The following is a 12,156-nucleotide window of genomic DNA, read 5'->3' on the forward strand; positions in this document are numbered from 1 at the left end:
TTCTGATGTCCCTGACTTCCATCTTGTCTTTGAGGGTCGGTTCCACCCCCAGTCCCACCAGCATTCACTTGTGCCATTGCTGCAGTCACGGCGGCTGTAACTGCTGCCTGAAACATGACAGGGTCAAACTGAGGAGGTGGTGGTGGTGGCAGAGTGTCGTCGTTCCTTCTGATGGGTCTTGGTCGGGGAGGCATCTTGTTCTAGAAACAATCAGGAAGAAGAGGATGGTAAGTCCTCGATATTATATATATATATATATATATATATATATATATATATATATATATATATATATATATATCATCCTGATAATAATAGTGTTCTACCCCGCGATAAGCACATAAAGTTTACTAATGTAACTAAGTTATTGCTACAAAATAGATAGGTGGTAACACTAAGAATGAATCTCCTCACTGAATTTGGCTCTAGCGAAATACTCCTACAGTATTTTCTAGTGAATTTTTTTGGTAAGTTTTAGGCCTGCTATAACACCACCGTCACTCCCAAGCACATGTTGGTCATGTTTTGACTGAATATAGTTGATCAGACTACATTCACCCGAAACATGATTACATAACCGCCCAGGTTTGACCGCAGTGTCCCAACATCCGAATACTTTTTGTGTTGTTCCACTAATGACACGAATTCTGTTAGGTATGCTTGCTCGTATACTTTTATAAAAATGCTTATATTTTTGAAAATATATTTTTAGTGTAGAGCACTTAGGCCCCTTTAGTGTTTATAGTTGTATACCATGTAAGGTTCGGTATACTAGTTCGCTATAAACAAGGGCTCTGATACCAATCTGTCACACCCCGAAACCATGATGGCGGAAACGTTCCGGGGTGGAGGACGTCATGCATAGTATAACAACATTTGTATAGCAAGCATAGTAAACACAACCATACATTGAATACCAATATGAAAAATGTTTACATCAGTTTGAAGCTTGTTTTACATACATCAAAAGTATGTATAATATAGAAAACATGACTCTTATTGCTCCGGCTTCACCGAATTCCTGGAAGTACCTGTCTACTAATTCCCTGAGAATACAAGCATTTTGAAAAATATCAGCATAGGGTTTCAATCCTACAATATTATTTTGATAATAATTTATAGTTATCAAACCTGCAAAACCAACTATTACCAAACAATATTGATATATCCTTAACTTAGGTATCTATAAAACATTACACCTATACATACCTATTCCAGTTGATTCTCACAAATCCTAGTCTGTGTTTATTAGGAAGAATCAACTTGCTAGATGAATTGTTTAGAGAAATGGTTTGTGTAACACTCTAAAAATTCCAACCAATTTAAACTTTTCAAAAACATCCCAATTTCATAAATATATTACAAAAAGGTTTTCAATACATTTATTATCAGAGTATTTCCCAGAAACAACATCGTAAACACATAAAACCCGAGGAGCGGTACGATCATGCCTTTGCCTTGCCATGGTCTCCTGAAATATCTGAAACATTTAAACCACAACTGTAAGCCCGAAAGCTTAGTGAGATACCCCCAAAGTACCAACGCCATACAAACATAACCATATCATATAACCGATACAGAACAGCCATGCACTTCGGGTCTAGTGTGTGACTGGCCTGCCGCATCGGCCTACAGCCCACCTGGTCCATCCTCTGAGTCTAGCCATATACATCGAGTCTACAGTGTGATTGGTCCGCCCGCACCTAGCCTTCAATCCACCTAGTCCACTCTCTAAGTCTACAGTATGACTGGTCCGCCCGCACCGGGCTTACAACCTATCTGGACTGCTCGCTGGGCCTTCGGGATAACCAATCCGCCCTGGGTATGTTGGCCTACAGCACAAAGCAGGACCCGCCTCAACCCAACCCCAATCCAACAACCATGTGCACATAAACATATAATCATATAACAATCCACATCCAATCAAACCGATCTAGCAGATCACATAACATAACCTCATCCTAACATGGATACCGACCTAACCGGTCACTAGCATAGCATCATCCTATATACCAGGATACCGACCTTAACCAGGTCTCTAACATATACCATCCTAACTACCAGGATGCAAACATAGCAAAGCAACAACATAACAACAATACCCGGATTACAATCCGATAAAGGGCCGGCCTTGGTGCCTTAGTCCCTGTTGATATAGTGAGGATAACTCATCTCGCAACCACCGACTGAAAGGATAAGATCACGCTGCTCCAACCTCCGACACGAACACCACCACTGATCAATACCAAAAGACTGAACTCAATAAATACCCATAATTACCAAAATACCCCTGGAAGTCAACTGGTCAACTCTTGGTCAAAGCCAAAGTCCTCAGTCAAAGTCAACCCTCTTAACTGACTCTACTAGTCGAGTCAACTCGCTGACTCGTCGAGTCCCCATGCTCTGAAACTCCCATAACACGACTCAACTCGCCGAGTCGCCCCAAGACTCGCTGACTCCCACAACTCTGAGTCTAACCGTACTCAACTCACTGAGTCATCCCCTGACTCACCGATTCACAGCTTAACCAGAAAAGGTTAGGATATCACGACCAGACTCGTCGAGTCCAAGAACAGACTCGCCGAGTCCAAGGCTATCTTCAACCAACTTGCTGAGTTGTTCTTCCAACTCGTCGAGTTTCTGCCTATCTTCATGCAACTCGCCGAGTACACCCATGTGACTCGCCGAGTACCTCTAGCTCTTAACCCATACAGAGGCTTTCCAAGCCATGCAGGGTCTCAAATCCATAGATCTACTCTTATACAAGCCATCCATCACGTAAAGTGGCAAACTTTACGTGAATCCAAGGAGATCTAAGCATAATATACTCTTGGCTAAGGTTTGGGACTAAAAGGCTTCATCAACAGCTCTTGAATAGGGACTTTATGCTCTTTTGGATCATCACTACCCTAGATCTGAGGTAGCAACCTCATATCCAACCTCCAAACTCAAGATAGCACTAGATAAATTCCCAAAAATCCCACAAATAATACATCTAGATGGATAACAGCTCAAGCAACGAATCCTTATCTCCAAAGAAGACTCCAACAGAAGAATAAGCCAAAACCTTGCAAAGCCCCTTGCTCCAAGCCTCTTAATCTTCAATGATTTCTTCAATAAACACTCCTTCAAGATCCAAATGCTCTCTAATTCCCCCACACACGAAAATTAGGGTTTCGGGACTTCAAGGGAGAGCAAAGAGGTTGGGAGAGGGTATTATGTTCTTTATATAGGGCTCAATCCCTAGGATTAGGTTTTTCTCCACACATCACCAACTCGTCGAGTCCAACCGCCGACTCGCCTAGTTGGCCACTTAACACGCGACCATAATCGCGACCCTACTCGCTGATTCTACCCATGGACTCACCGAGTTGACCATTCACATTTTCACTTTGAACCCTCAACTTGCACTCCTAAACTCGGGATGTTACAATTCTCCCCCACTTAAATTAGGCTTCGTCCTCGAAGCCTGCGGCAACACAACTCCAAAAACTACTCTCGCAATGCACCACCTAGCATTAACCAGACCAGGTTCCTCAAAACACAACCATCGAAACCCAAAACCTAACTCTTCCCCTGCGGTGTCCTGGCCACCGCCTCATCCTATGATAACCACACTTATCAACCGAGTACCATTTCAGGATACTTCACTTGCCCCAATCACAACGATCGCGCGACCCTTACACAGCTAGACATCCCCCAGACCTCCGGGTCCTGACCCGATACCAAACTGCTATCCCTTTCCTTGACTAGCATAACTTCTATCGAATTCACTTCTGGGACTCATCCCGCTTCAAATCTGAATCCAACTCTTTTCCTTCCGCGCTGACAGGATGACCCATCCTTCAGCTCCTTAGCTCTCCTCTGCAATCACACCCACATGCTGAACCTGATCCGACATCCTCGGGCTCTTAAACCCGGCACACTGTCAATATCTCTAGACATCCCCATGATGAATTACCGCTACATACATAACCTCCTGATCACAACCATACTGGGAATCCAAGGCTCCATCCTTGCATCCCTTCCGAGCCTCATTGGCTTTACACCCTTGGAATTCCTTCCGTGATCTCAGCAGACATCCAACCCGGATGTGCTCCATACCACCGGCGCAAACACTCTACTCAACACCATAATTGGAACACCTCAATCATACCTCCGCGCTACTGTTTTCACTTCCGTGAACTTACACTCCCTCTCGGAGTTACATACCTTTCCCTTTCCTTATCCAAGGAAATCTACTTGGCCGCCTTATCACTACAACAAGTGCCATGGTGTACACACTCTACTCTACATTATCCCTTGTAGAGTAACAGCTACTCTGTTCATCGCACATTCTCTGAATCCGCTCGCAAGGACTCTCGAGTCCATGCACTGCTTTCCACTAACTAGATCAACACTTGGGGCCATACCATATCAATCACCATTCCCTGGCGACGCATTTCCTCATTCTCCTCATACCGATCTACTAACACATACAGAGTCTTCAGCATGGCTGGACCGCTCCTCCAGGCCTTCAGCCTATCTGGACCATTCTCAGAACCTTCAGCATGTCTGGACCGCCTCTATGGGCCTTCAACCTGTTTGGATCGTTCCCCCGAGCCTTCGACCTGACTGGTATGCCATCTAGCCTTCAGTCTTCCCGGTTTGCTCAACTATCATACATCATTCCAACTACCCTTCCAGGGAATCCTTCCCGATCATACTGTTCTAGCCCCTTAGGGGTTCTGAACTCTCGTTCCGATTCCGGAATTCTTTCCATGGCCTAAACCCAGGCCTAACATCAAACACTATCTACCCTGAATCCATGGCCTGCTCCCTGCCCCCACTAGTCTGCCACTTACTCATACCAGCCCACACTCTTGGCTGACTGAAACACCGCTGACTTCCAAACATCTAATCAACCTCAAATACTTGCCGATCCTCCTGAGAACTTTCCAATTCTCCCTACTTAGAGCACTGACTATCCAGCACCGGTCTCCATAACCGACCTCCCTTAACAACCCTTCACAACACATTCCCTTACACGCGAACTGATTTTCCACTAGAACGAGCAACCTACACCAAATCACATATCAACATTGATCATCTCGGACTCGAAAGAAGCCTGACCTTCAGCTAACCACTCCTCAGACTGCAGATGCTACCCGACATTCAGGCCAAAAGCCTAATTTCCCACTAATAATCCCCATGGATGATAACCAACGAAACTCCCAATACCAAAACCGTTAACTGAACCATAACCCTCAAGGAACAAACGAATACAATACCAAAAATCACACAACGAGACTAGCAGATATACAATACTCCATTATAATTACAAGATAACCAAATATCAAGAAGGAAACATACCCGCAACTGCATCCGACATTGCCCTAACCTCCTCTGCTGTAAGCTGAAAAGCACGACCCTGAGCCCTCAGGGGCTCCGCTCCACCCTGGCCTCCACCCGTAATCCTCAAAGTGGCCGGTGCTGGAGCTTGCACCGGTCCTGCAGCAAGTTGTGGACAGTTAACCCTCAAGTGTCCAACGTGATGGCAATGATAGCAAATCCTCAAATCCTGAACCGAGGCTGTCTGCTGAAAATCCCTCGCATAATGCCCCTCTCTTCCACACTTGCGGCATGCACCACCGGACCTACAAACTCCAGTGTGACCCTTCCCGCACTTCCCACAAGTGCGGATGCTCTGATCTCCCAACCTTAAATCAACGGTCTTAGGCCGCTTCGGCGTCGGCTGCGACTGTGCCGGGGCCTGCCTCTACTCTCTCAACTATAACTCAATCTCCAACTCACGCCACCGAGCGGCCTCCTGCAACTCCAGCAAGGTCTCGCACCTCTGTGTAGACACAAACTGCCTGATATCCCTCTTGAGCATACTCAGATATCGGGACATCTGAGCCTACTCCAAAGAAAACTCCGGGAAAAACATCGCCCTCTCTGTGAACATCCTGGTGATCTCCGTCACCGACTCTGAATCCTGCTTCAGCTCCAGGAACTCCTGAGCCAATCTCTCCCTGTCAACTCGCGGAACATAGCGAGTACTGAACATCTCCCTGAACCGATCCCATGAAACAGCAGCTCGCTGCGCATCAGAATACGATCCCGTGGTCGACCTCCACCAATCCTTCGCCTCGAGCCTCAACAGGTTCAGAGCACACCTCACCCCTCCACGTCTGACAACCATCCCATAGCAACAATCGGGTCCTGAACTCCATCGAAGGAAGGGAGCTTCGTATTATCGAAGTCCAGATACTGAAAACCTCTACCGGCTCCTCCCCCTGCCGCTGCTACAGTCGTTGTAGCTGCCGCGGTAGTCGTCTCTGTAAGGGCCACATAGCGCTCATCAAAATACTTGACCATGGCGGTCTTGATCGACCCAAACAATTCCGGCAACTCGGCCCGGAACATAGCAGCAACCTCGACATGCAGGATCTCACGAATCCTGGCATCCAGCTCGTCTGTGCTCATCCGACCAATAACCTCGGGTGGTGTTGACCCACCCTGACCGCCTCCTCCTGCTCCTGATCCTGACCCGGATCCACTCCCAGCATGCCTCGTAACCACCATACTGAAATTACCGTAAAACATTAGACGCTTCTCACTAACCCGAGAACCGACTCTCGACCCAACCCTAGGGGTTGTGACCTCCTTGATACGTGTATGGGTCCTGTGCTTTCGGTAGTACGGGCCCATACTACCTTCCACACCTACCCATATTTATATCAAGTATCACCACAACACCCTAGTGAAGAACAGGCATAACAAGCACTCAACCCTCACTCCTAGAGGAACACTGGAAATCTCATACAGAAAGAAACCCTAGGCTAGCAGGCATCATAAATCAGGCAACTCTATCATGCAATTCCTGAAGATCCCTAGCCTAGTACTAGCTTGTTGTTCTATCATATCTCATATACAAATAACTTGTATGGTATTTTGGGGTTACTTACTGGCTCCGGCTAATCGTACCTCCGAGTCCTTCTTTACTTATTTTTGAAAACCCTTTTTAAATTCTCTTTTGAAAAATCTCCTTGATTTGAGACTGGATTCACACGAATGTTCCTCCAATTCGCTCAAACCAAGGCTCTGATACCAACTTGTAACCTCGCAACCACCGACTGAAAGGATAAGATCACGCTCCTCCAACCTCCGACACGAACTCCACCACTGATCAATACCAAAAGACTGAACTCAATAAATACCCATAATTACCAAAATACCCCTGGAAGTCAACTGGTCAACTCTTGGTCAAAGCCAAAGTTCTCAGTCAAAGTCAACCCTCTTGACTGACTCTACTCGTCGAGTCAACCCGCTGACTCGTCGAGTCCCCATGCTCTGAAACTCCCATAACACGACTCAACTCGCCGAGTCGCCCCAAGACTCGCCGAGTCCCATAACTCTGAGTCTAACCGTACTCAACTCACTGAGTCATCCCCTGACTCACCGATTCACAGCTTAACCAGAAAAGGTTAGGACCTCACGACCAGACTCGCCGAGTCCAAGAACAGACTCGCCGAATCCAAGGCTATTTTCAACCAACTCGTCGAGTTGTTCTTCCATCTCGTCGAGTTTTGCCTATCTTCATGCAACTCGCCGAGTACACCCATGTGACTCGCCGAGTACCTCTAGCTCTTAACCCATACAGAGGCTTTCCAAGCCATGCAGGGTCTCAAATCCATAGATCTACTCTTATACAAGCCATCCATCACGTAAAGTGGCAAACTTTACGTGAATCCAAGGAGATCTAAGCATAATACACTCTTGGCTAAAGTTTGGGACTAAAAGGCTTCATCAACAGCTCTTGAACAGGGACTTTATGCTCTTTTGGATCATCACTACCCTAGATCTGAGGTAGCAACCTTAGATCCAACCTCCAAACTCAAGATAGCACTAGATAAATTCCCAAAAATCCCACAAATAATAGATCTAGATAGATAACAGCTCAAGCAACGAATCCTTACCTCCGAAGAAGACTCCAACAGAAGAATAAGCCAAAACCTTGCAAAGCCCCTTGCTCCAAGCCTCTTAATCTTCAAAGATTTCTTCAATAAACACGCCTTCAAGATCCAAATGCTCTCTAATTCTCCCACACAAGAAAATTAGGGTTTCTGGACTTCAAGGGAGAGCAAAGAGGCTGGTGAGAGGGTATTATGTTCTTTATATAGGACTCAATCCCTAGGATTAGGGTTTTTCTTCACACAGCACCAACTCGCCGAGTCCAGCCGCCGACTCGCCGAGTTGGCCACTTAACACGCAACCAGAATCGCGACCCTACTCGCCGAGTCCACTCATGGACTCGCCGAGTTGACCATTCACATTTTCACTTTGAACCCTGAACTTGCACTCTTGAACTCGGGATGTTACAGTTTGAATACACAGCTAGTGTAACACCCCATTCTCACCATATTCGTAGCTTGTAATTACTATGTAAGGTCACACCTTATGATCTGATGAGTCAAACACATGATACACTGATAGATCAGCATCAACGTCTACTACATCTATATCGCCAATGTATCAAGCTTAGTATATATATATATATATATATATATATATATATATATATATATATATATATATATATATATATATATATATATATATATATATATATATATATAATTGATATGTACTTGACTCGAGAGTAACATGGTCTATTTGGGTTGCATATCACTAGGACAATTTGATAGGATGGACTTTTGTGAAGAGGTTATTTATGGTTTATTAATATATTATAAGTTCTAGTATATTAATATGGAATCATATTATTTAATTAGTATTGATCAAGAATTAATTTGGAATTAATTTTGTGATCAAAAGAGAATAATCAAATATAAAGGGTTCATTTGGTAAATCATTCATTCTTATAAAGTGGGCTTATGATCCATAGTTCTTCATGTGGGGCTAAACCCATGTGGTAACCCATGGATACTCCATGAAGGTTTTAACCCATGGAGAACGAGGGATTTGGAAAGTCGTTAGCGTTTACATGGTGTAACCCTAGTTAGCCACACTATATAAGAACCCTTCTAGCTCATGAAATTTGCACTTAAGTGGAATACTAGAGGGCTAGCTGATTTGTGTGTGCAAGGAATCTCTTCTCAATTTATCCTTTGTTCTAGGTGTTTTGTGATTTGTCACACCCCGAAACCATGATGGCGGAAACGTTACGGGGTGGAGGACGTCATGCATAGTATCACAACATTTGTATAGCAAGCATAGTAAACACAACCATACATTGAATACCAATATGAAAAATGTTTACATCAGTTTGAAGCTTGTTTTAAATACATCAAAAGTATGTATAATATAGAAAACATGACTCTTATTGCTCCAGCTTCACCGAATTCCTGGAAGTACCTGTCTACTAATTCCCTGAGAATACAAACACTTTGAAAAATATCAGCATAAAGCTGGTGAGCTCATAAGCATTTAGTTTTAGAGAAAAATGTTCTTTGATTCTTTTGAAAAGTGTTCCTTAAGAAAATCCTATATTTTCTTATGAAAGGTAGTGTTGAAAGGGTATCTAGCGGTAGAATGCAAACCATTAGTTTTAGAAATGCTAGTGTTATCCTAAGAAAATCCTATATTTTCCCTAAAAACATGTTATTCGTCCTAGAGGTAGAGATGCCAGTTTAGAAATCTTGATTGCTATCAGCATATATAAAAGTAGTTTTATTACTTAAAATAAAACAAATGAAGAATAGAATCCGTAAACAAAGTTAGTTTATACTTATTTTGTGAGTCGTATAACCATACTTGATATGACCGAGAGACCTTCATAACGTTCTTCAGGCGTTAAGCTAAATGACATTTGTTCACCACATGCGTGCCCACCTCACTGTAGCTAGCATTTCTGGTGTGGGATTGTCAGTCCCGAATAGATCTATTCACAAATCTCACGCTCTCCCTCAAGGAGACTCTGGTTATACTAAAAGGATTTATCACTATACACCTAAGGGTACAGTATTGAAGTGGCGCCTCACAATTCAGTATAATCTAGTTCACTAGCAGGAAAGCAGTATAAAACAGTAATTATCCTTGAATAAATGTACTTTATACTTCTAAGAAAACATATAACGTAAACCAAATCTGCCATAGTTTATATATATTCATTTATGAAATCTGATTAGGTATAGACTGCCTAGAGGTTTATCCCAAACTATACCCATTATATTTTATTAGATTTGATATGGAAAATGCTTTGTAAAAACCTTTCTGAAAACTATGAAGTTAGATTTCCAAAATAGAAGTTTCCCTTATGCTCAACATATTACAAAAGGGATAAAATATTTGAATATGTTATTAAATGTGGAAATCGTTGGTCTGCATTAATAAGTTTAAAACTTAATAAAATACTTTGAGTTTGGCTTGTATTCCCCCCTGAAAACTTTAAAAACACGAAAAATGTAAGGGTATGAACTCACCTCGGGTGATTTGAATGAAGGATCGATATGGAATGCGGGATGTTCAAGTGAAGCCTTGAAAACGATTTGATCCTAATCAACAAGTAATTACACATAAAGTAGTCAAATGATGGTATTTCACCACTAGATGTGACGAAGAACCATTCTAAGAACTTGGGACTACCTGCACTAAGTGTTAGGACGTCAATGGATTGCATGAGTGAGGTGTATGACCACCTTAAAGGTGTTTTCAAGGTTCATACTTGCATCCATGAAGTGTCCTAGGCCCATACTTGGTTGTAGTGCAAGTTTAGGGTCTTAGAAATGGGTTTGTGGTCCTATGGTGTGAGTGTATGGTCTCACAAGTGAGTGTGCTACCGCACACATGAGTGTGGGGCCGCACACAGGAGTGTGATGCCACACACACGGGTGTGCTGCTGCACACACGAGTGTGTGGTCGCACTCCTTCAACGAGATGAAGAACATGATGGGACTTTCATGATTCAAGGCCTAGATCAAGATGTTCTTCAAGTATAACAAGCTAAGGGATGGATTACTCACGTTTTTGAAGCTTTGGAAGGTTCAAAGTTGGAGAAACTTGAGAGGAAATGATGTTGTGTGCTGCCAATGTGTTAAAGGAATGAAAGGAAGGGGGCTACCCTTTATATAAGGGTAAAGGTGCTGCCCAAAAGTGAGTGTGCTACCAAGGGAGTGGGTGTGCGGCCGCATACTCGTGTGTACGGCCGTACACTCCTCCAAGAGGTGTGTATGGCCCAATTTTTTTCACTATTCAACACTCCGACTCATTCCTAAACTCAACCTTGGTTATATATATACAAGCTTAGAACACTTAAATGACCCCTTGAATAGCACTAAGAATCGACAAAACAAGTTGAATATTGATTGAATTGATTAAATGTACAAGATTGAAATTCCGGGTTGTCACATGATTCCATTTGAGGCATTCATGCTATTGGTGATAGGCTCTTAAAGCTCCAAGTAACAAGCTACAAGAAAAGGTATGTCATCTAACTTGTTTTATTACCCAAGTATCAAAGTTTTGTATGTTAGTTAGGGTAATACCTTGGAATGTTCAAGTTTGCATGTATAATAGAGAAAGCATAGATCCAAGGTATTTAGGGTTTCATGTACACCTTATGAGTGTTAGAATGCTCAAAACCCATCATATATAACATTCGGGCAAACCCTAATGTTGTGATTGTGGCTTTGTGTTAATCGTCTTTGTGACAAACCTCTTTCTTGGTGAAAGAACAATTTGGAGAAGTTCTATGTTATTTAATTTATGTTTATTATTTTTCTTAGATTCTTTTGATGTTTGTTATTCATACTTGAAGTGTATCCGATAGAAACAAACCTTCAATTGGTATTAGAGCGGGTTTATGATACACTCAAGTAATCACGTCGACTTCTTTCATTCCAAAGTCAATTGTTTGTAATAAGATCCATCCGTTAGACAAAGACAACTTATTTGATTGGAAATCAAAGGCCATGGAAGTTCTAGAGTTCATGGATTTCAATATGCTTGACGTCGTCAACAAAGGTCCTATAGCTGTTATGCATCAATCATCCAATGATCGTGCATCTGGCAGTACGATGAAAGGGAAATTTGTTCCTGATTATAATAAGGAAAAGAAAAGGATACCGAATCTTGATGTAAAGGCTAAAATTTCTATTGGAAACTCACTCCCTTTTCTGTCTATTGTTCGTTCTAAAACTATTCAACTGCTCA

This window comes from Lactuca sativa, chromosome 6 (assembly GCF_002870075.4).
Source record: "Lactuca sativa cultivar Salinas chromosome 6, Lsat_Salinas_v11, whole genome shotgun sequence".
NCBI classification, from domain to species: domain Eukaryota; kingdom Viridiplantae; phylum Streptophyta; class Magnoliopsida; order Asterales; family Asteraceae; genus Lactuca; species Lactuca sativa.